At 37.9% G+C, this 23,335-nt stretch overlaps 1 protein-coding gene and 1 long non-coding RNA gene across 2 annotated transcripts in view; one reads left to right on the top strand and one right to left on the bottom strand.

The window, feature by feature from the left end:
* Positions 1-23,335, top strand: part of MEI4 (meiotic double-stranded break formation protein 4) — a 124,431-nt gene that overhangs the window by 93,143 nt on the left and 7,953 nt on the right. The window lies entirely within an intron of this gene.
* Positions 10,493-12,500, bottom strand: LOC135321601 (uncharacterized). The gene is made up of 3 exons (XR_010381472.1): positions 12,197-12,500; positions 11,513-11,603; positions 10,493-10,663 (listed from the first exon to the last, which is right to left on the bottom strand). It is a non-coding gene; the product is annotated as an uncharacterized LOC135321601 (long non-coding RNA).

Genomic DNA, 23,335 nt, shown 5'->3' with positions numbered 1-23,335 from the left:
TGTATTTAGTTTTCACATGTACAGTTTGTTTATTAACCTAACCTGTTAAGTTCTTACACTGCTACCATGCTAATTTGAGTTACTTTAACTTCATTAGATATTTTAATACCTAATTGTTATAACTGCTGCTTCTTAGGTGTTCTTCCTGTTCATACTTCTAAATGGCCTTGAGCATAACTTTTTTCCAACTTCAAAAATTAAACTATAGATTTTGATTGAGAAATTTTTTGAGGAAACATTTCTAAAAATTGCATCTTCGAAAGACCAGTCATTGTAGTTTATAGCTGACATTGTTGATATTTATCATATTTTCTTATTATTTTAATCTCTTTGGCCTTACCTATTACATGTCAAATAGAACTTCTCAAGATCTTCCTTCATCATTTATTTGATTTTCTGTAATACTGCATCTTGTTTATTATCTTCAACGTAGATTTCAATTTTCCTGTTGGAGTTTTAGTTCTCTTACAGATTTTTCTCTTTCGTGACATTCCATTTTTATTTTACTTTTATACGCCATTCACAATTAAATATGCTTGCCTTTTAATCTCTTACTGGCTTTCACCTTTTCATAATGGGTGCACATCCTTCTGTGCCACTGAGCTTGTCACAGCATCTCCCCTCTATTCACCCTGGTCTCCTTTGTAAGTCTTTTCCGCCGTGCTCTTCCTGCTTGTATTTAAGACACTATTCCTTTCCTTGCATCACCTCCATGTTTTTCATGGGATCTGTATTTTTTTAAATTGTCTTTTTCCTTTTTCCTTATCTTCCAATGAGAAAATTATCATTAGATCTGAATGGGATTTTCCCACAAATGCCCATGTCATTTGTCCCTAGTCAGTGCACTCAGGTGACAGCAGAAACCTTCATTCCACTCCTGTCCGGACAGCAGATTGTGGCATCTGTGTTCTGTGCTTTTTGTTGACCCAACATCGAATTCTGTATCTTCGACTGCAGAGCTTGGATGAAATGCCAGACACAGTGAGACCAGAATGCTAAGCTTTCAGAACATCTTGCCATTTACATGGCACCAGTGCCCTCTGACCCCCCAACCTGTTGTTTGGCAAATACAGGAGAATTGAGGGGTAGGGAGGAGTTGGACTCTGTTTCTCTGTTCAACTCAGTCAGCCTCTTGCTTAGAGTTTCTTTTGCCCTCACAGATTCTTTAGTGAGAAACTGGAGGACTCTTGCGGAAGTCATTTTTAACAAGAATTTCTATCACCTTAAAGTTTTGTGCCCTTACAAGGAGTTGAAAGGAGCGAGAGAACGTTTCCTTATTTATTTATTTTTGAGAGTTAATAAAAAATTTAAAATGTGCTTAAATAAAAGAATCAGTGGTGCTCTCTCCAAGCTTTGAAGTGGTATATGGGGTCATTTTACACAGGAACAAAAAGTTGTGGAGGAACCAGGTGTACAGTGGCTGTCACAGTTCTGTGCCTTACATTATAACTAATTCAACAGAAGTTTTGAGTAAGTGCAGAAAATAAAGCCAATTATTTCCCTCTGTGTTTGGTTATGCTAGCAATAAAACATCAATTAAATTTGATTAATTCTTATATTTTTTTCATAAGCGTGAAAATAGATTGCTGCGGTTTTAATGGCTGTCAGATTGAGGTCTATCCATACTGAAAAGAAGTCATCAGGGTCACTTCAGTGTCATGAGAAAATCCAAATGTATTTCCATAATATAACTTTCCTGATTGTTTTGCTCCCTGTGGCAAGTTAAATCATTTGTTGTGAACAATTTTCTGATGCAATGGAAATCTAATGTCTTCTTGGACGTCTTCTCTAATCACCACGGCAGAAGCACCCAAATCCTTACCACACCTATCTTTCCATGATAGATATTAACACATTTTATTGGAAATAATTAGAATCCGTTATCGTTTACGTGTCCTTTTTTTAATATACGAAGCTAGCAAAAACATCATATCCATGTTCTATTTCTGTAACACACCTGTGAAAAAATAAATAGGTTGATCAAATAAGAATTTTTCACTTTAGGGGCGGAGGGTATAGCTCAAGTGGGAGAGAACATGCTTAGCATGTACAAGTCCTGGGTTCAATCCCAGTACCTCCTCTAAATATAAATAAATAAACCTAATTACTTCCCCCCAACAAAAAAAGTTTAAAAAAAAATTAAATTTTCACTTTAAATACAAAGGAAGCAACCCATAATCAGCAACTTTCATGACCCTGAAACTCACACCACTTGTTTTCTAAGCTGTGAATCACTCAGAATTAAAAAGGAAAAAAGGAAAGAAAAGAATATTGGAATCTGTCTCCTCATCGTGTTCACTTTATGCGGAAATCCTTTGAGTGCCTGAAAAGAATAATTTCAGGAAAAAGACTCACCTGTGGCTCTCTGTATTTTTCTGAGAAGGTACATATTTAGTACTTTAAATAGTCCTTATTGAAGAAACAGAAACGGATTTTACACCAAAAGCAGAGACAACAAAATTGAAAATAAGCTGGGACCATATCAAACTAAAAAGCTCCTGCACAGCAAAGGAACACCAGCAAAGCGGAAAGGCAGTCTATGGAATGGGAGAAAATGTTTGCAAATCATATATCTGATAAAAGATTAATACCCAAAATACATACAGAACTCATGCAACTCGATAACAAAAAAAAATTTAATTTAAAAAATGAACAGAGGACCTGAATAGACATTTTTCTAAAGAAGACATACAAAGTGGCCAATGGGAGCATGAAAAGGTGCTCAGCATCACTAATCATTACAGAAGTGCAAAAATAAACCCCACGATGCAACATCACCTCCCACCTGTTAGAAGGACTTATCATCCAAATGATAGGACATAACAAATGCTGGCAAAGATGTGGAGGAAATGTGTGCTATTGATGGGAATGTAAATTGGTATAGCTACTAGAAAACATTACGGAAGTTCCTCAAAAAAATAAAAATAGAACTACCATACGATCCAGCAATTCCACTCCTGAAATATATCCAAAGAAAATGAAACCAGGATCTTGAAGAGATATGTGCACTCCCATGTTTATTGTTGCTTTATTCACAGTAGCCAAGATGTGGCACCAGATATCCATCCATGGATGAATGGATAAAGAAAACAGGATATAGACATAGATACAGTGTACAAATACATATAACACACACACAATGGAATATTATTCAGCCATTAAAGAGAATGAAATCTTGCCATTTTTTGACAGCATGGCACCTTGAGGGCATTATACTAAGTGAAGTAAGTCAGACAGAGAAGGACGAATACCGTATTATCTCCTGGGGGTTGGGGAGTGGGTGAGGTGGTCAAAAGGGGCAAACTTCCAGTTACAAGATGAAGAAGTTGTAGGATGCAATGCACAACATGGTGACTATAGCTGTCAGTACTCTGTTGTGTATTTGAAAATTGCTAGGAGAGTAGACTGTCATAAGGAAAAAAAAAGCTTTGTAATTATGTGAGGTGATGGATTTTAACTATACTTACTGTGATAATCATTTCACAATAAAAATATGTATCAAGTCATTAAGCAAAGCACCTTAAACCTAATACAAAGTTGTAAGTCAATTATATCACAATAAAACTGAGAGGGAAAAACAAAAAACTGAAAGGTACAGTGATGAAGAGGGGTGTTCTGGATGGCCTGGAGTGCCAAGTGTCAAGACCGGTGAATAAAAGAAAGAAACAAAAAGAAGGGAAGCTGTATTCTGCCTGTGGAAGTTTAGAGTTTTAGATTTTAGAGTCGGGCACTCACTTCTAGCTGTCAGTTACAGAGAAAATGTGAAGTTTATTGCGGTTGACTAGGCCAAGAAATTATTCATGGAGGGGGGCTTAGATGGTTTATTTAGTGGGCTTAGGAGTCATTCCATGACAGTAAAGTGGAAGGAAAGGGGCCTAATAGGCACCTGACCCTGATCATTGCCTGCCTGAGTGCTGGGTACCTATTCTTTCAATAAATGAGCAAAAGAATGAAAAATCTTTGGATGAAAAGTAGAGAAGAAAGGGTGGGATGAGGTGCATTATGAAGGTGCCTGCAGTGGGCGTTGGGCTCAGCCCTGCCAGGCTCTCTGGGAAGGTGAGCTTGGTGGTTGGGCCCAGCACACGCAGATCCGCTCTACTGTCCCACCCCCTTCCCATCTGGATTGCCACCCTCTAAGCTCCTCTTTCAAGGAAACTCTGGAGTGCCACAGTTAAGTTCAGAACCAGGTTTCTATGAGGTTGCTGAGGAAGAGGTCCAGATCTTTCCTTGACTTACGATGGGATGGTCCTGATAAACCCATCATAAGTTGAAAACGTTGTATGTTGACAATGCATTTAATACACCTAACCTACGGGACATCTCAGCTTAGCCAGGCCCACCTTAGAACAGTAACGTTAGCCTGTGGTTGGGCAGAATCATCCAGCACAAAGCCTGCTTATACTATGGCATTGAGTAGTTCATGCAATGTATTGAATCCTGTGCTGAAAGTAAAAACCGGAATGGTTATATGGATACAGAATGGTGTTAAGTGTGTTGTTGGTGACCCTTGTGATTGTGTGGCCAACTGAGGGTGGCAGCCGCTGTGCAGATCATGAGATGTGGCACCGCATGTCACTCGCTCGGAAAAGATAGAAGTTCAAATTAAATGTATGGTTCCTACTGAATGCATATCAATTCTGCACCTTTGTAAAGCCAAAAACCCTGTCAGGGACCAGCATCAGTACCCCCATCTGTAAGTGCAATTTGCAGTTCTAATTAGAATGCTGTGGTACTTCTGTGCTCATTTATTAATCACGTTATTTTGAATATGAACTGCAGCTACTTTCACAGCTATGTTGTTGTCCATTATTTTTAATTGAATATTTACTGAGCTCTGACAGTGAAGCAAGTGTGGTACTGAATGTTCTGGGAGGTAAGGCTCATGGGACACTGAAAGTTTAATTTTGAAGGGAAATGCTTGCTTCAGCATCCAAACCAAAGTAGGTCATCAATAAGTATTTTGAATGAACACATACATAAAATATTGTCAAAGGAATAGGTCTGTATATTATTTAATAGAGTTAGATTTATAAAGAGAGAGAGACTGTGTTAATATTTTAATGTAGAGAGAAAATCCAAAGGGATTTAAGAAGAAAGAAAAGTGTGGTGGCCGGGTACTCCTCTGACAGCCTCACAGAAGAGAAAGGATCTAAAATGACAAGGAGTAGGGGTGGGACTTAAGGAAGATGGTTAGGATCAGCCAAGGGTGCTGATGGCGCAGCAGGGTGCCTGGGTGCGGAGAAGCGCGGAGTGACTGAATCAGAGCTGCAATCCTGTTCACTCTGCAGAAAGTCACACTGGATAGTTTTGCTAGTGCTTTCCTTGGAGATTACAATTTTAAATATAACCTGTGGTTTATGGCTTTGCATGTAGGTATCCGTTTCTGTTTTGTATGGTTTCTTGAAAGTGCTTAGGTTTTCAAAGAATGGAAATGGAAAAATGGTAACACCAAAGAAATTAATGAAGAAAGTCCTCCCCTCTGCAGTCTTGGTGATCAGAGAGCTTTAGGCGCATCCTCAGGCAGACGAGGGACGCGGGGCTGCTTCCCCTGCCGGAGTGGCAGCCTCGTGCAGGTCTCTGGCGTACAGGGAAACCTGGGTCCCAGGCAGTGTATGTTTACTTCAAGAATCTGACACTCTGGGGTGAAATTGCAGTTTTACACCCTATTACATTAACATTTGAGGCAGTATTTTCATGAACAGTCATCCCATTTGGTGGAATGATTTTTAAACCCTTTATCAGGGAGCACATCTAATATTAAAATACAAAAGCAGAGGCAGGTTTTGGTGAAAACTAGTAGTAGTTTTATTTTCATTTTCATCTGAAACATGTGCAAAAAGGTTAAGCAACTGAGGAAATAGCTATATTATATATTCGATTTTATTTAGCCTTTAAAGGACTAGTTTATTAAAAAGCACCTACAGGGATTAAAAGCAGAGATTTGACAAAGGAGAAAACGCTGACAGCTTCTAAAACAGTGAACTTTCACTATGACTGTATGTGATCTGGTTAGTCCTTTAATGGCCTAGACATACATCCCAATTCAAATGTAACCTAACTTTCTTGTTTGTAAATGGGCCTATGATAGAATTTTTTAAAAGTAACTGAACACTTAAGTTCCAGAAACAAGTTCACTAGATTAGGGATTCAAATATGTAATAAAATTCCATTCTTAGTGTTTTCATCCACTCTCTCCTTTAACTTGAATATTATACTGTTATTTCTTTTCTGCAGAATTTAAAATGCCTTTTGAGCCCAGTTGCTTTGCTCTAACAGTTAAGCTATTCCTCTGTTCGAAGGTTGAACCTCGCCTGCCCTGCATGAGAAAACTTTGGAGGTTGATGGGACAAGTGCTCAAAACAATCTTTGAAAATAAAAATGCATAAATTAAATCTTATTTAAATCTTGTATCTTTCTTCAAGTCATGCTATAATCATCCCTTGGACAAGTTTATGACTTAAAATACACCTGCTGTAAAACATAGGAAGAAAGCCTTTAAGATATATTTTGATTCAGAAAAAAATGGGCAGAGTGCTTTCTACTTTTTGAAAATAAACTGCTATGAAGAGCCTCAGTTTAGAGACAAGTTTAGATTTGGCTCATGGTATGTGTGTATTAGAATTTAACCCAAATCAAAAAGTATTTTTCAGTGCCTCCTGTACACAGCGTTCTAATGATTATTTCTTTTGCATTCTGATTAGATCATGCGGCCTATGTACTTCTTTTCATGTGGACTTAATATAGTGAATCATATGAAATATATATGGTCATCTCTTATGACTATTTGGTAGACAATTAAATAAGTACTATATTTTCTATAGGTTGGCGTTTTATAATTATTAAAACAGCCACAAAAGATTATAATATTCACATTCCCTGCAGCTTTCTTTGGTTCAGACCCTTTGATAACTCGGTGCTACAGCCTGTCCCACCGTCTACTGGCCTGACCTTGCCACGCCTTCCACAATTCTTCATCATCATGCAACTTGGATAAGCATATTCCTCATCCACTGCTCACCTAGAAGTGCATTTTGGGGGCAGTTATGAGCCATGCAGCTGTTCTCATGTTGCCGTAATGGCATCCCAAGACGTTTCAGGAAGACAGCATCTGGTCAGGACGTGGTAACAGCTGTACTCCGTAAGTGAAACTTCTCTTTATAGTTGACGTGTTTGGAGGCCACACATAGGAGAGAAAGGGGAGAAACTCCTTGACTAATCCCCAGGAAGTGCGTGTCTGTTGTAAGGTTTTTTCCATGAACACTTATGAATTTTCATTTTGTACCAGGCACTAGATTAAATGATTCGCATCATCACCCCCATTTTATGGATATTAAAACTGAGGCTTAAAGAGAATAAATAACTTACCTAAAAGGAAACAGTTATATGTATCAGATAGGAATTAGAAACCAGGGTTGCTGAATTCCAACCTCGTGTTCCTAACCTCAGTACCAGGCTGCCCAAGAGAAAGGTTCTGACTGAAGGGGTCAGAACTGAGATAACTCTCCTGCTCTCTTCCCTCGTTAGTGAGCTGTGTTCCTGCTGCTGCCCCCGACCCTGGGCCAGCCTGGGAAGCAGGGGCGCCAGTGTCCATCACAAATGTTTTGTTGGGTTCCTAGTTATTCTTTCACCAAACGTTTCTTGGATAGCTTCTAAGTGCCAGGGATTCTCAGGGTTAAACATCATTCTGTCAGCATAGATGTCTTTTGTCTTCCTTTAAAGTAATATTTCTAAAATATAAATCTGATCATGTTTCCCATTTTTCAGAATCTTTCAGTAGCTTTCAAATTTCCCAAGGCATCCAACAGTGGTTTCAACTCTGGCTGCATATTGCATCACCTGTGAGGTTTGAAAACAAAAACAAACAAACAGGCCCTACTCCACACACTGATGTTATGTGCTTTTGGCAATCAGATGGCAGGGCCTCTCTGAACAGATCAGCAGTGCACACACTTAAAAAGAAAGGAAAAACTTGGATATGTGATACACGGACAATAATATACATGTAGGTAAAATCTTCCATGCCAAGATACATATATATATGTGTGTATATATATATACACACATACACACACATGTATAGATATATAAATGACCATATTTTTCACTTTGCAAATTAAACAAACAAGCTGTTAAAGACAGTCTGCAGCACTGTGCAATAAACTCTCCTTTTGATGCCCTTGGAATTGATGCCAGGTGTATGAATAGGCAGTTTGTAAAAGCTCCAGTTAATGTAAAAGTGCAGCCTAGACTGAGAGCCTCTGGCTTAGAGGATAAACTCAGTGTGCCTGACATGCAAAGCGCTCCGCGATCACACTACTGCTTACCTCTCCAGCATTCTCCTTTGCGACCCACCTCCCTCCTTTCTCTCTGTGTTCTAGAGAGTGCAGTGAAATCTGTAGATTCCTATAGATCAAGCTGTGTTTGCACAAAGTGTGTCATGTATATCAAATAACCCTCCCCCAGTTACACTCCTATGCCTCCTTTTATCTGGATCACTTGCCTAATTCTTCCTGGTTCAGCCTTGTTATCAGCTTAGCTTGGGTTTGATTTTCTTCGACATCCCTAAAACACCTCAAGGGTAGTTATTCCATCTACTAGTCTTACACCCTGGGAGCCCAGCACAGAGCCTGCTACACAGTAGATGTGGGGGAAATAATTATTGGCGGGAAGGGCAGGGAAGATGGAGGGAGGACCGGGGTAGTCCTCCAGGAGAATGTTCGACTGGCCTCTGAGTGGTGGGTAGTGTCATGGCAGGTGCAAAGACTTGGGAGAAGGAAAGGAGGGGAATGATGACAGGAAAAAGAATATGATCCAAAAGGCTTAAAAACTAGCATATTTCCCAGATCAGTACCCCACAGATCATCAACTCACTAGCTCATGTGTTTCCATGAATATAGCATTCAACATAAAAGTATAAGGAACGTTGGTTTAAATCCATTTATTCATATGTGTGTGCTGCACCACTTATCAGAGCCTTTACTCTGAGTATTACCAAACTTACTGACCATGAAATCTTTTTATTTTCTTGGGATGAAGCACCTCTTAATCACAGTTTGGGAAGCACCACTCTAGGACGTGTTTCATCGTCAGTGAGTCTCAGAAGCCTAGGTACATGTGCAGGAAAAAATTAAAAATAAAACTGCTAATAATGGGAAAGATAATCAATTGATGAGTAGAAGCAGAATTTTTCTGATTACAGATCTTGCACTGATTTTATGAACTATGCAAGTAAATACGGCAGTTTTGATTTTTTTGGGTTATATAAGAGAACTCAGGATACAGAACATGCATTAGTTTGACTTGCTTTCCCTAGTAGCAATATATGTATTCAGACACTGATGTTATGTGCTTTTGTCAGACTGTGGGGCCTATCTGAACGGACCAGCAGTACATACATTTAGAAAGAAAGGGAAAACTTGGGTATGTTAAGCCATTAGACACCAACAGTAACATATATGTAAGTAAAATCTTCCATGCAAAGATATACATATATATATATACACACACACACACACATGCATACATACACACACATATAGTAATATATCTAGAATATATTTTTTACTTTGCAAAATTAAACAGACAAGCTGTTAAAGACAATCTAGAGCACTGTGCAATAAACTCTCCCTTTGATGCCCCCTTATTTCTGCAAAAGAACTATTGTGTCATTTCTGTTTAGAAGTAAGAATAGTATAGATGTTGAAGATAATGAGAAAGGAAGATAGGAGGCCACCTCTAAAGCTCTTGTCCACTGTCTTTTAAGTCAAAAGGCAGACAAATCTTACTGAGCAAACTCTCCAGAGAATGAATCTAAGACTGTCTAAACATCTAGTCTATGTGGAGTAGGTTTTCACATTTGCCCTGATTCTGTGGTCATCCCAAGATCTCAACCGGCCGTGCCTACGTGAAGCACAGCACGGCCCCTGGTGTGGAAGAGAGGGGATTGGCAACTGAAGAGCAGCCCCTGTGTTCTCGCAGTCACCGTCCTTGTTTGGGGTCTGCTGCCCTGTATTCCTCTTGGATGCATTTCCTAGTTGGCCTTGCCCAGTGCCTTACGCAGAACTGGTCCTCAGAAAAGTTACTCATCAGCTGTATACACTGAATGGGAGCTCTGTGCTGGAGAGTGGCTTACGTGGTGGGAATACTGCAATGAGCAAAACAAGGTAATTCCTGGCCCTGATGTCCTGACATGTGGACAGAGCCAGAAAAACAAGCAAAATGCGTATAAATAATGTCATGTAATAAATACTATGAAGAAAAATAAGTTGCAGTGAGGAGATGGAGCATAATGAGGCCATGTCCTTAGGTAGGGTGGACCTCTCTGCAGAGGTGACGTCTGACCACTAGCCTGGGTGAAGTAAGGGAATGGACTCTGTGCATATTTGGTGGAGAGAGTATCAGGGAGAGGGGCAGCAAGCACAGGGCCTCGAGGCTGCAGAGTGCATGGGATAAATATTGGGTGAGCCCATGAATGGCTGATTGGATGGCTGGATGTGGGCACGTTGCGGGTACCTGTTGAATCGGGAGGAATGGGGATGAATGGAGCGCCCACCCGCTCTCCACCACTCCTGGGCACTGTGTCTCGTCAGGGTTCTGGAGGCCAGGCTGGGCACAGACGTGGCACTGCTTTATGGGGCAGCTTCTGAGGACAGTCCATCATCCACTGGAGAGGAAACAGGGCAAGGGCCACAGTCTGTACGTGATGTCAGGCAGAACAGATGGGATGAGGAGAGACAGGAAGAACGTGGGTAAACTGGTTCCCTTCAAATGTAACCATTTTAAAGATGCGTGTTAAATCCACATTTTGAGTGCCAAGGAGAATGAACAAAAGAACTATCCATTAAGTGTAGAGTGGGTTATGCAGTGCTGCTGAAAATCACTTTACTTCACAGAGCGATATGCCCAAACTAAAGTTAAATGGATACAGCTTTAATTTGACTTCCTTTAATTTTAGAATGACTCTTTTTTTTTAGGCATTAACAGAGAGGTTTAGGGAGAGTTTTAGGGGGAAATAGATAATGACATGCCGTTCAGACTGTTTACAAACATGAATGTTACGAAGCCAGCAAAACTAAAATGACACTCTGAATGAAGATATGCTGGTTTTCATTCAGGGAGTTGCATTATTCAAAATTCCTTTTGACAGCAGAGAAGTGTAGTTTCTGAAAGAAGTTTGTGTCTTGAATTCGTGATGAATATCTAGTTGTCATATTGCTTTCCGATAATAAATTAATGAAACTTGTTCTTTTAAATTAACTACTGCAATACCATTGTTTTAGGTTAGGTTTCAAACTGCAGGTTTCATTTGAGGAAGATTTCATAGGTGATTTAGCACTTTTTGGCAAATGCTTGTGACTTATATTTAAAGAAGACTTCTATAGTAATAATAATACCGTCCTACGCATATTTGCATATTTGTAGACTTAGCACCATGAGCTGGATTCAGACAGAGCCTTTCTTTGTTTTTGATGATCATAGAATTTTACAGCTGGAGATGGCTTACAGGACTTACCTCATGGCCAGTCCTTCTTTTTACAAATGAAGAGCAAGTGACAAGGCCAGGACTAGGACTGGGAGCCTCTGACATCCAGTGCTCTTTTGTCCTATTAAAAAAAAAAGAAGAAGAAGAAGAAAAGAAAGAACCACAAGTCCATTAGAAGAAAAAAAAAAAAAGAAACAAGAGGGGGAGGGTATAGCTCAAGCAGTAGAGCACATGCTTAGCATGCATGAAGTTCTGGGTTCAATCCCCAGTACCTCCTCTAAACATAAATAAACAAGTAAACCTAATTACCTCCCCAGCCAAAAAAATAAAATAAAATAAAAAACTAAGAAATCACAATCATGTTGGAGAATACGTTCATTTTAAATTCAATTTAATTTTGTAGAGTTAGATACAGACGTTACAACATAATGTAAAAAGTCACTTTCAAGAGAAGTGACTATGTAGGAAGGCAGGATTGTCCTTTGTGAGCCCTGAAGAAGGCAGGGAGGTCGAAGGTCTTGCCTGTGTTCAGTGTGCTTACTTTAAAAACCGAAGGGTCATGGCTAAAGGATGGGGTCAGCTTGCCCATGTGTATACATGGACCCAGTCCTCCAGCCCAGTTCACATTACCGAGGGTTCTGCCCACTTCTCTTCACCAAGGCGGCTCCCCCACACTCCACGGACACCCCGTCATGCCCACGGGCAGCTCCCCACCTCCTGAGCGGCTCTCCCGCAGCATTCCAGTGCTTCCTTGTTGGTGCTCAGCTCTGTGTGTGTGTATGTGTGGTTACTGGTGTGCTTCCTTCCTCCTTTATTAGGCGGTAAACTCCTACAAGGCACATTCTCCATCTTCTTGGTTCATGACTGTATAAAGGTCCTGAATTTTATGTGGCCTAGAGCAAGCAATTAGGAAATGTTATGTGAGTGAATGACTCCTTGTATCAATGACAGTGTGATAAGTGTAAAGGAATTATTTGTGATCAAAGTATAGTTTTACAACAGCTTAATTTTTTTTGCTGTGTTTCATATGACTATAAAAGATCCAGGACCCTTCAAGCCATCATTTAAGTCTCTGATGTTGTGAAACAAACCTTGAAAAGTGTCTGCAAGCTGGAGAGAGTAGTTTTAGCCATTGCCAGTGATTTTTAGGGCTTCAAAAGGCCAGCAATTCTGAATCAAGGAAAGGGATTTCTATTTTTAACAAAAAGCACTGAATTAATACTGATCCATATCATTTTATCCTAGATAAATACCTTAATACCATTTGTGGCAGAATTCACAGATCTTAAGATTGTGCAAAGAACTGAGTCGTGTTGAAATACCTATTTCATGGTATAATGCATATCAAACACCACACACCATAAGAGGTGCATATACCACTTAATCTGGGCACTTTGGGGAGCACTTGTCCACGTGGAAGTTATGAAACCACAGGATTCAAGGGATTATTGAATTGAAATCCTTATTTTTTGACCAAGAAACGAATCCAGAGGGATTAGGTAATTTATCTATTTCAAATCCTTTTTCTGGACGTGATGATATAAATCAACATGTAACTGACTTCTCCAAGGTCACAGCACCAGAGATGAGTTTAGGATATGAAAGAACACGGGCTTCAGAGCCATGGAGACCTGGGGAGAATCACAGCTACATCATGACCCAGGTCAGCTTCACTGCTTCTTGATCTATGAAATAGCAATGATAATGCTACTCCCTAACCCACTGTGGTTTAAATAATAACCGTAAGATTGTTTGCTATGGCTGCGAGTCTGTTTCTGTTTTGTAGATGAGTTCATAGTGTCCTTTTTTCTTTCTTTCTTTTTTTTAAGATTCCACATATGTGTGATCTCATATGGTATTTTTCTTTCTCTTTCTGGCTCACTTCACTTAGAATGACAATCTCTAGGTCCATCCATGTTGTTGCAAATGGCATTATTTTATTATTTTTTTATGGCTGAGGGAAAGGGGATGGGAAGGGATAAATTTGGGAGTTTGAGATTTGCAAATGTTAACCACTATATATAAAAATAGATTAGACATGTTTCTTCTGTATAGCACAGAGAACTATATTCAAAATCATGTAATAACCTTTGATGACAAAGAATATGAAAATAAATATATGTATGTATATATGCATGTCTGGGAAATTGTGCTGTACACCAGAAACTGACACATTGTAACTGACTGCACTTCAATTAAAAAAAAAATTTTTAAAGAATTCATATGTCAAGTCCCTTGCACAGTGCCTGAACCACAAATGGTATTCAGTAAATATTAATTTCCTCTGCCTTCTCTTAAATATCGCCTCTCCTCATTCATTGTCCAATAATAGCAACCCCCCAGTGTTGCTGCCAAGGCAATCCATTTATTGATCAGTTAAAGCCATTAAAAATATAACATCATATCTTAGCAAAATATGAGACAGAATAACATTGCAACTTCAATAACAAAATGTCTCAGGAAATGCTTCTCAAATTAGAAAGAGAAATAGGAAAAGCACGAAATAGACGGAAGGAAAGGAGAGAAAGAAGTAAGAGAAAGAAAAGTAAAAGAAAATGCACAGTGAAATTATCAAGTGTTAGGGTCATGCCCATTAGTACAAGGTCTTTATTAATCTTTTGTAGAGTGGGCACTCCTTATGAAGCAGCCACAGATTTAAGGCTAAAAATAGAATGTGGAGTATTTAAGGAAAAAAATGGAATTTTAAAGTACATACTGATAGAAATCCTAGAAGTACCCACTTTGAATTTAACTACTTATTTATTCATATATATGAATAAATAAGTAGTTAATTTTATATATAATATAATCACACTTAACTCAGTGTTACTAGCTACAAACAAGATATATATACAGATATAATATATATACATACATACACACACACACACCTATTTCCTTCTAAGCCTCTTATAATTCTTCCAAGCTGTGTTGATAAGAACCCGTTAACAGATGACATTGCCCAGATTTCCATGGCCAGATATTTCAGAAGATAATCTTTTGACAGGTGAAATGTCAGTATTCAAAAGGAAGAGAAATTACGCCATTTTCCCTGTGTCAGCCAGTTGATGGCTAACAACGGAAGGTTTCTTCACACACTTAGATTTGCCAAACTTTTTAATTCACATACATACTCAAGTAGCTGGCTCATAGTTCCGACTTGAGTAAGCATCTTAAATACTGATGAGCAGAAATGTCAGATCCAGCCATTTGAAAATGACTGTTTTGAAAATATCAGTTGCTGTGACTGAGGGAAGCATTTGACTCAGTCTGTCCCCTGTCGGTTTTGATTTGAAGAGGTTAAAACCGTGTGCTCCAGAAACCAGTAGTCAACCACCTATGTTGGAAAGCTCACTGGATAAGGAGCCCAGGAAAATGTGAGAATGGTTCTCCCTCCTCTCCAAGTATCTTTTATTCTTATTGAAACACAAGTTAAAAAAAAGATTTAATTAAGTGAGAATCAGAAGATTACTTGGAAAAGACAAGACACGGTATGACTTCTCTGAAAACTGCATTACTGCTTTTCATGGTGCAGTAGAGGTGATGAAGTCATAATACAGTGAACCTGATGGAAGTAAGTGGTAAGAGAGCATTTAACGCTGCTCGGTGTTTAATAATTAAAATGTAATGTAGCAAATTAGCAATCAAATGCATCAAACAATTAAATAATTCCTTTGCAGTGAGCACTTTTTAAAGACTGATTTGCAGCAGTCCCTGAGGGCTCGTCAGGGCGGCACTGTCTTGCCACTGGGGAGGGACTCACCCCCATGGGCTTCTGCGTGAGCTTGCATTTGGATCTCTCTCTCTCTCCTTCTCTCTCTCTCTCCAACACACACACACACACACACACACACACACACAATTCTAGAATAGATAAATAACCCCCGATTTGCTAGTCCAACCACTTGTAGCTGAAAAAATAAAAATGAATTAATTAGTAAATTAAGTACCATTGGTTGTCAATATTCCAAACTTAAAACATTCAACAACAAATAATCATCATAGGACTTTCCCTGATGAATACTGTAAATGGTTTGAAATAGATTTTTAGCCAAAAAATACAATTAATAGGTAGAAGATGAGCATGTAAGTCTTCAGAAAAGATAAACATAATAATACATTATTAAGAGACATGGTGAAATCTTTAGATAGCAACCTTTTTAAAAGTTAGTTTCATGCAGTTCATTGTTGAGCATTACCCAGCTAAATCATAAATAGCCACTTGATAGTGGATGTTTTAACTTAAAATGTCTTACAGATATTGGTTCAGAGATTTGTTTGATTCTATTTCATTTTGTTTTTTAATCAAATAAACCGTTAAAGTAAATTTTATTCACTGGTACAGCAATACATACAGTGTTACATTGAGCCATATGAAATTGCTGTTTCTGTAGATCACAACTGTCAAATACAGAACATTTAATATGGTCCAACCCAATACAACAAGGGTCTGGGCTTCCCAAAAGTTAAGTTATACTGCAGGTTTCTATGTAACCACATGTATGATGTGGTAACATAGACACTTAAGGTGGAAAGCATTTGAACTCTCATGAAGATCCCACAGTCAGAGACCTAAATATCTGGTGTACAAATGTCAGCATTTAAAAACAGTCACAATCCAGATCTATTCAGTGATGCTGAGAATAGAACTGTTCAGGAGACTGGATATTCCTTTGTCATGACAAGACTAATGTCTGTCTAAATGTGCGTAACCTGGGAAAACAAACCAAAATAAGCAAACAAATGCACACAAAACATTTTATTTCTTTTGAATGCAAAATTTTTTTAAATGTAGTATTCTCTTATGTTAAATAAATATATTAAACAAAATGTAATGCTGTTTTGTATTTATAGGCTATAAAAGTTTTTAAAGTTTCAGTGCCAGCTGACTGGTTTTGTGTCCCTAAAACTGAGTCAAATATTTAGAATCAGAAAATGATGACATGAAAAGTCCACGTTGGAATTCTTTTGTCTTATATATGGAAAACACCACGCACATCAGTGGCGGTTAAATCACCCAACCACAAGGCTTAGATTCAGCCAAACCGGAAATAAATCATGTGTTTCATTCCCCCTTTAAATCCAGCTTTTAGGTATTCTCTGAGAGTGTGCAAAAGGCTGAATATAGCACATACAAAACTACGTCTTTGATTTCACAGCCATCCTGTGGTAAACAGCATACTTTTCTCACGTAGAGGGTGGGAAACGCCTCTGTCCGCGCAGCAGCATGCTCCACTGCTGGCTGAAGGGAGAGGGGTGCCCTCACACCAGGGACCTCTGTGGCCATCTGCAGCCTGGACGCATGCCGCTGCTTTACAAGTTGTCTTCAGCTCCACCTGCACAGTGGGAACATGCCGTGCTAGGAGTGATGGGTGGAAGTACCTGAGGGCAGGGGCCTGCAGGGTCTGTTTTAAGGAATGCCTTTTCCTGAGTTTTTGAGGCTTCACCTTCAAGCCCCCCAAATCCGTATTTAGTCCCTGAAATGTGTAGTGCAAACAGAGCACAGAGAATAGACCCTGTTCGATGTACTTAAGCTCTCCCAGAACAAGCTATTCTGGTTGGGCAGCTGTGCTTTAGAATAACATAAATTTCATTATTGATGAAAAGCAGAAAAGCTACTGAGAAGCAGGACAACAAACAGACATAAATATCGCGGGAATAAGTGGAGGTCTTTCTGCTTTCAGAGAACTACTTTTTTCCATCCTTAACACTTAACACAATGAGGATGATAAATTGTTTAAACAATTACTTATTTAATGTCTTTCTACTTTGCTGGAGTATAAATGACTATCATGGCAAGAACTGCTTGTCTCTCTTGGTGGCATTATTGTGGATATTTTTAAAATTACTTATACCACTTTCTACTTACGCCATTTTTCATAAAGACTGTATTTTAACAATTATAACTTCGGGGGGAAAATTAATAAGAGAGACATTTCACCTTTCCCAGGGACTTATGTTAAACATAAAAGTATGAACAAAAAGAAAAGAATGCCACTCTTTCGGCGTACTCTGAAAGAATCTGCAAAGAACTTAGCAAAGTGTTCTTGACCTTCCAAGTGACACTGCTTGTGAGAGGAGACACCACCCGTCTCCTCCTGCACACTTCAGAAACAGGCTGGCTTCGGAGGAATGTAAATGTCTTTCTGAAACACAAGGAAAATGCTTGAAAGCTTACAAATGGATTTTTCTTCAAACAAAAAAAAAGTAATTTCAGGAAAATGGATAGAAATTTTCCTTTCTGAGTTGTTCATCTTAATGAAGTGGTCCTTTAGCTCCGGACTAGAAAATACCAGATTGTACACTTAGAAAATCAAGTAGATTTTAGATGAAGTTTCATTTCAGACCATGAAAATGATTTCTTAAATTTTTTGGAATACATTTACTGATATCAGACAATATTAATCCCATTTTGTTTTTAACACTTGAAAATAGCCATTTTTTTCCTGTGGCTCCATTACTTTTTTTTAAAAGCCTGTTGGACATTTATTGTCACTTATTAACGTAAGTAATATGTTCTGCAGAATATTAATGCTCCATGAATAAATAAAGAAGCATTCTTTGTTCAGAATGCTATGTTAAACTGAGTGATTTATTGAAACTTTCAAAATTTCAATATGAATTAGGACTCTCTAAGAGGAGAGTTATGGTACATACTGTTGCTCAAATTCTGCAATCACAGAACTCTTTCTTCTGGAGGAAACTCCTAGGTGTAGCTTTTACCAGAAAACACTCTAGACAAAATGTACTAGTTTTTTTAAAAAAAAATTTATGTGGAATCATTGCAAATTGAAGTTAAAATTTTTTCTTTCTAATGACTTCTGCCTGACTCATTAGATATTTTGAGTGATGGCTTAGATCAAATATGTAGAAACACATAGCTAATTTGATTTCCACATTGGGAGCTTTTTGCTGCTGCTTTTACACCTTGGTTTTAATAGGAAAAGGAAGGGTAGATCTTTTTGAGTGTAGTCTTGATCTGCTGATTACATGTCTCCATTCCTAACACTTTAGTTGGTTATACATATTTTGGATTGCCTATGTCATATTTTCTTCTAAATGAAAGATTTTGAGCTGGAAGAAGAGACATTCAAGTGAAGTGAAAGGGTTTTAAACTGCAAGGGGCACCTAATCAAACAGTACTATATGAGGTCATTAGAGTATGAAATATGAGGGGAAATTTTTGGAAAATTTATTTGTATTCTTGTAACTACTTAGATCAATATCAGGCCAGTATCCCCAACGAACACTGATGCAAAAATCCTCAACAAAATATTAGCAGACTGAATCCAACAATACATTAAAAGTCTCATACACCATGATCAAGTAAAATTTACTCCAGGGATGCAAGGATGGTTCAACATCTGCAGAGCAATCATTGTGATCCATCAAATTAACAAAATGAAGAATACAAATCATCTTAATGGATGCAGTAAAAGCATATGACAAAATTCAACATCCATTTATCATAAAACTCTCAGCAAAGTGGGTATAGAGGGAATGTACCTCAACACAATAAAGGCCCATATAAAAAACCCACAGCTAACTTCATACTCAGTGGTGAAAAGCTGAAAGTGTTTCCTCTAAGATCAGAAACAAGACAAGGACGCCCACTCTCATCACTTTTTTTCAACATAGTTTCGGAAGTCTTAGCCACAGTAATAAAGCAAGAAAAAGAAAGAAATGGCATCCAGATCAGAAAGGGAGAAGTAAAACTGTCACTATTTGTAAGTGACATGATACTACATATAGAAAAACCTAAAGACTCCACAAAAAACTTTTAGAACTAATGAATTCATAAAAGTCACAGGATACAAAATCAATACAGAGAAATATAGTGGTGTTTCTATGCACTAAACATGAACTATCAGAAAAAGAAATTCAGAAAATCTCTTATAATGGCATCAAAAAGAATAAAATACCTAGGAATAAATTTAACCAAGGAGGTAAAAGACCTGTGTACTGACGTAAGACACTAATGAAAGAAATTGAAGAAGATGCAAGTAGATGCAAAGATACTCCATGTTCTTGGATTGGAAGAATTAATATTTTTTTAAATATTGTCCATACTACCCAAAGCAATCTATAGACTCAGTGCAATCTCTATCAAAAGTCCAATGGCATATTTCACAAAACTAGAACAAATGCTCCTAAAATTCATGTGGAACCACAAAACATCTTGAATAGCCAAAACAATCTTGAGAAAAAAGAACAAAGCTAAAGATAATACACTCCCTGATTTTCAAACTGTAATACAAAACTACAGTAATAAAAAAAAAGCAGCATGGTGCAGAAACAGACACACAATTCAATGGAATGGAAATAGCCCAGAAATAAATCCACCCACATATGGAAAATTAATTTATGATAAAAAAGTGAAAAAACATACAGTGGAGAAAAGACAATCTTGTCAATAAATGGGGTTTGGAAAACGGGACATCTGTGTGCAAGAGAATGAAACTAGATCACTATCTTATACTTACACAAATAATGGATTAAAACTTGAATATAAGACCAGAAATTATAAAATTCCTAGAAGAAAACATAGGCAGTAACTCATTTACATTGGCCTTAGCAATGTTTTTGTGGATCTAGATCCAAAGGTAAGGGAAACAAAAGCAAAAATAAACAAATGGCACTACATCAAACTAAAAAGCTTCTGCACAGTGAAGAAAACCATTATTAAGATTAAACTTTTGAATCAGAGAAATATTTGCAAATGACATATTTGTTAAGAGGTTAATAGCCAAAATATATAAAGAATTCGTATAACACAACAACAGAAATCTGGTAAAACGTGGGCAGATTTTCTAAATAGGCTTTTTTTTTTTTTTTTTTTTTTTTTTTTTTTTTTTCAGAAAAGACATACACATGGCCAACAGGCATGAAAAGATGTTTAACCTCACTAATTATTAGGGAAATGAAAATTAAAACTACAGTGAGAGATCATCTCACATTTGTTAAAATGGCTATTTTCAAAGAAGACATGAAATAACAAATGTTAGTAAGGATGTGGAGAAAAGGGAACCTTTGCACATTTTTGAATGACTGTAAATTGGTATAACCACTATGGAAAACAGTACAGAGATTATGCAGAAAACTAAAAATAAAACTACCATATGACCCAGTTATTCCACTTCTGGGTATTTATCCAAAGAACACAAAACATTGATTCAAAGAGATATTTACATGCCACTGTTCATTATAGCATTATTCCTGAGAGCCAAGATATGGAAACAACCTAAGTGTCCACTGATGGATGGTGAATGGATAAAGAAGGTGTGGTATATGAATACATGTAAGACTATTCAGCCATTAAAAAGAATGAAATCCTGCCATTTTCAACAACATGGATGGACCTTGAAGATATTAAGTGAGATACATCAGATGGAGAAAGACAAATACTGTATGATTTCACTCATATGTGGAATCTAAAAGATAAAAATAAAATTAAAAATAAAATATAAACAATTTCAGATATAGACATCAGATTAGTGGTTATGAGAGGGAAAGGGGACTAGGGGTGGGCAAAAAGGGTGAAGGGTGTCAACTGTATGGTGATGGATGGTAACAAAAACAACAAAAAAAAACCAAGCTTACAGATACAGACTGCAGGCATGGGTGGGGAGTAGGTGAAATTGGTTACGGTGGTCAGAAGGTACAGGCTTCCAGTTATAAAATATATGTCATGAGGATGTAATGTACAACATGGTAACTGCAGTTAATAATACCATATTGCATATTTGAAAGTTTCTTAGACAGTAAATCACAAGAAAAAAAATTTTTTGTAACTATGTGTGGTGATGAGTGTTGACTAGACTTATTGCGGTGATGATCATTTCCCATATATACAGATACTAAATCATTACGTTGTACACCTAAAACTAATACAATGTTAAATGTTAGTTATACCTCAGTAAAAGCAAAAGTGTGAAAGATAAGGGAGAAATCTTGTGAAATTTCTTTTATGTGCTTGTGACTTTCTTAGAGCTTTTGCATACTTCCCTCTAATGTGCCTCAACTTCAAGACAGACTGGTGTTTTCCAGTTCAGTTCAGTTCTGATGCCAGCCATCTGGACTCAGTGCAGATCCCACAGGTTAAAGACATAAACCCCAAAAAGACTGCCTTCTCTTCAGGTGCCAGCCACCAGTTCGGGGATCTGTACTTCTGACCAACTGGCTGCAAATGTCGGGGAGTTTCCACCCCCCTCATGTTTGACACTTTACTATAATGATTCACAGAACCCAGGAAAGTATTCGACTTATAAAAAGGATACAAATTAGGATCCACCAAATGAAGAGGCGCATAGTACAAGGTCTGGGAGGGTCTTAAACACAGAATTTACATGCTCTCTCCTCCTGGAATCGGGGTGAAGCACCTTCCTAGAATATCAGTGTGTTCACCAACCAGGAAGCTCCACTCAGCATCATTTTCCAGAGTTTTTGTTGGAGTTCCTTATGTAGATGTGATGGATTGAATGACTGGCCACGCGGTTGAACTCCATCTTTAGCCCCCACCTCCCCAGAGGTCAGGCTGGTGGAAAGCCTCAATCTTCTGATTACATAGCTGGTGCTGCAGGTGACCAACCCCTGTGCTCACTCATCTCATTAGCATCACCTCAGGCATGAGCCGAGGGCATACCAGGAGTAACAGACACTCCTTTCATTCAGGGAATTCCAAGGATAAAGATCAGACAAATTCTTCATTCTATAATACGTGCTTACTGAATTTTTTTACTACACTTTTATGAAAAATAATACACCCTTATTCTGAAGGTCTTATTTCATGGAAGCCTGTGCAGGTTTTTCCATAACTGCTTCAGGACTATGTATATAAAACATTGTTGCTGCCTCATGGATCATCAAAATAAGTAATTATGTCCATATTAATTTTATGCAATTGTATACACAGATTTAAATATTTTGTTTGTTTGTTTTGTTTTTTTCTGAGGGGGAGGTTGTTAGGTTTATTCATTTATTTATGCTTGGAGGAGGTACTGGGGATTGAACCCAGAACCTCGTGCGTGCTAAGCATGTGCTCTACCACTTGAGCTATACCCTCCCCACTAAATGTATTTATGCATGTGTATACATATGTATGTGCATACACACACAATCTCCTAAAGTAAGTGGTATATGTAGGTTGGGTACTCTTTCTATGAGTTTTCTTGAAATTTGTATCTTTGAAAAGAACCTACTACTAAACTTTCTAGTATACTTTCTAAGAATAACTGTTCCATAGTAATTTTCTGTGAATAATGAATGCCCAGGAACACGTTAGGTTAGGCTCAAATAAGTAATATTATTTGATGGTATATCACATCATCTAAGATCACTAGAAAAATCATTCTGCGTAAGAAGATTTTCCACATGAGTAAGATACTTTTTAAATTTTATTTCAACATTTTAAGAGAATGCAATCGTAAATTTAGTTTATGAAACTATGAATCAAACATCATTTATATATTTTTTCAGAATCACCATCATTTTTCAGAACATCATTTATACATTTTTTTCAGAACCATCATCATTTTTCAGAACATCATTTATACATTTTTTTCAGAACCATCATCATTTTTCAGAATATCATTTATACATTTTTTCAGAACCATCATCGGTTTTGGAATCGTGCTGCATTAGTTACGTTCTTGAAGGCATAGTCTTCAATTATATCGCAGTCCTTTTCCATTTGAAAAGCCCCAGAGATGTTCCTGTCTGAGTTGTATATTTTCTCTAACTCCTCCTTTGCTCTCTACTCTCACGTTTCCTGTCCTGCAGCAGCACCCCCTCCTCTGTCCTTGCTACCAGCAGGCTGACTGGGAGTTGAGAGGAGGTGAGTGAGGACCAGGGACC

The sequence above is a fragment of the Camelus dromedarius genome, chromosome 6, assembly GCF_036321535.1.
Source record: "Camelus dromedarius isolate mCamDro1 chromosome 6, mCamDro1.pat, whole genome shotgun sequence".
In the NCBI taxonomy this organism is placed as follows: Eukaryota; Metazoa; Chordata; class Mammalia; order Artiodactyla; family Camelidae; genus Camelus; species Camelus dromedarius.
This window is presented reverse-complemented; position numbering and strand designations above follow the sequence as displayed.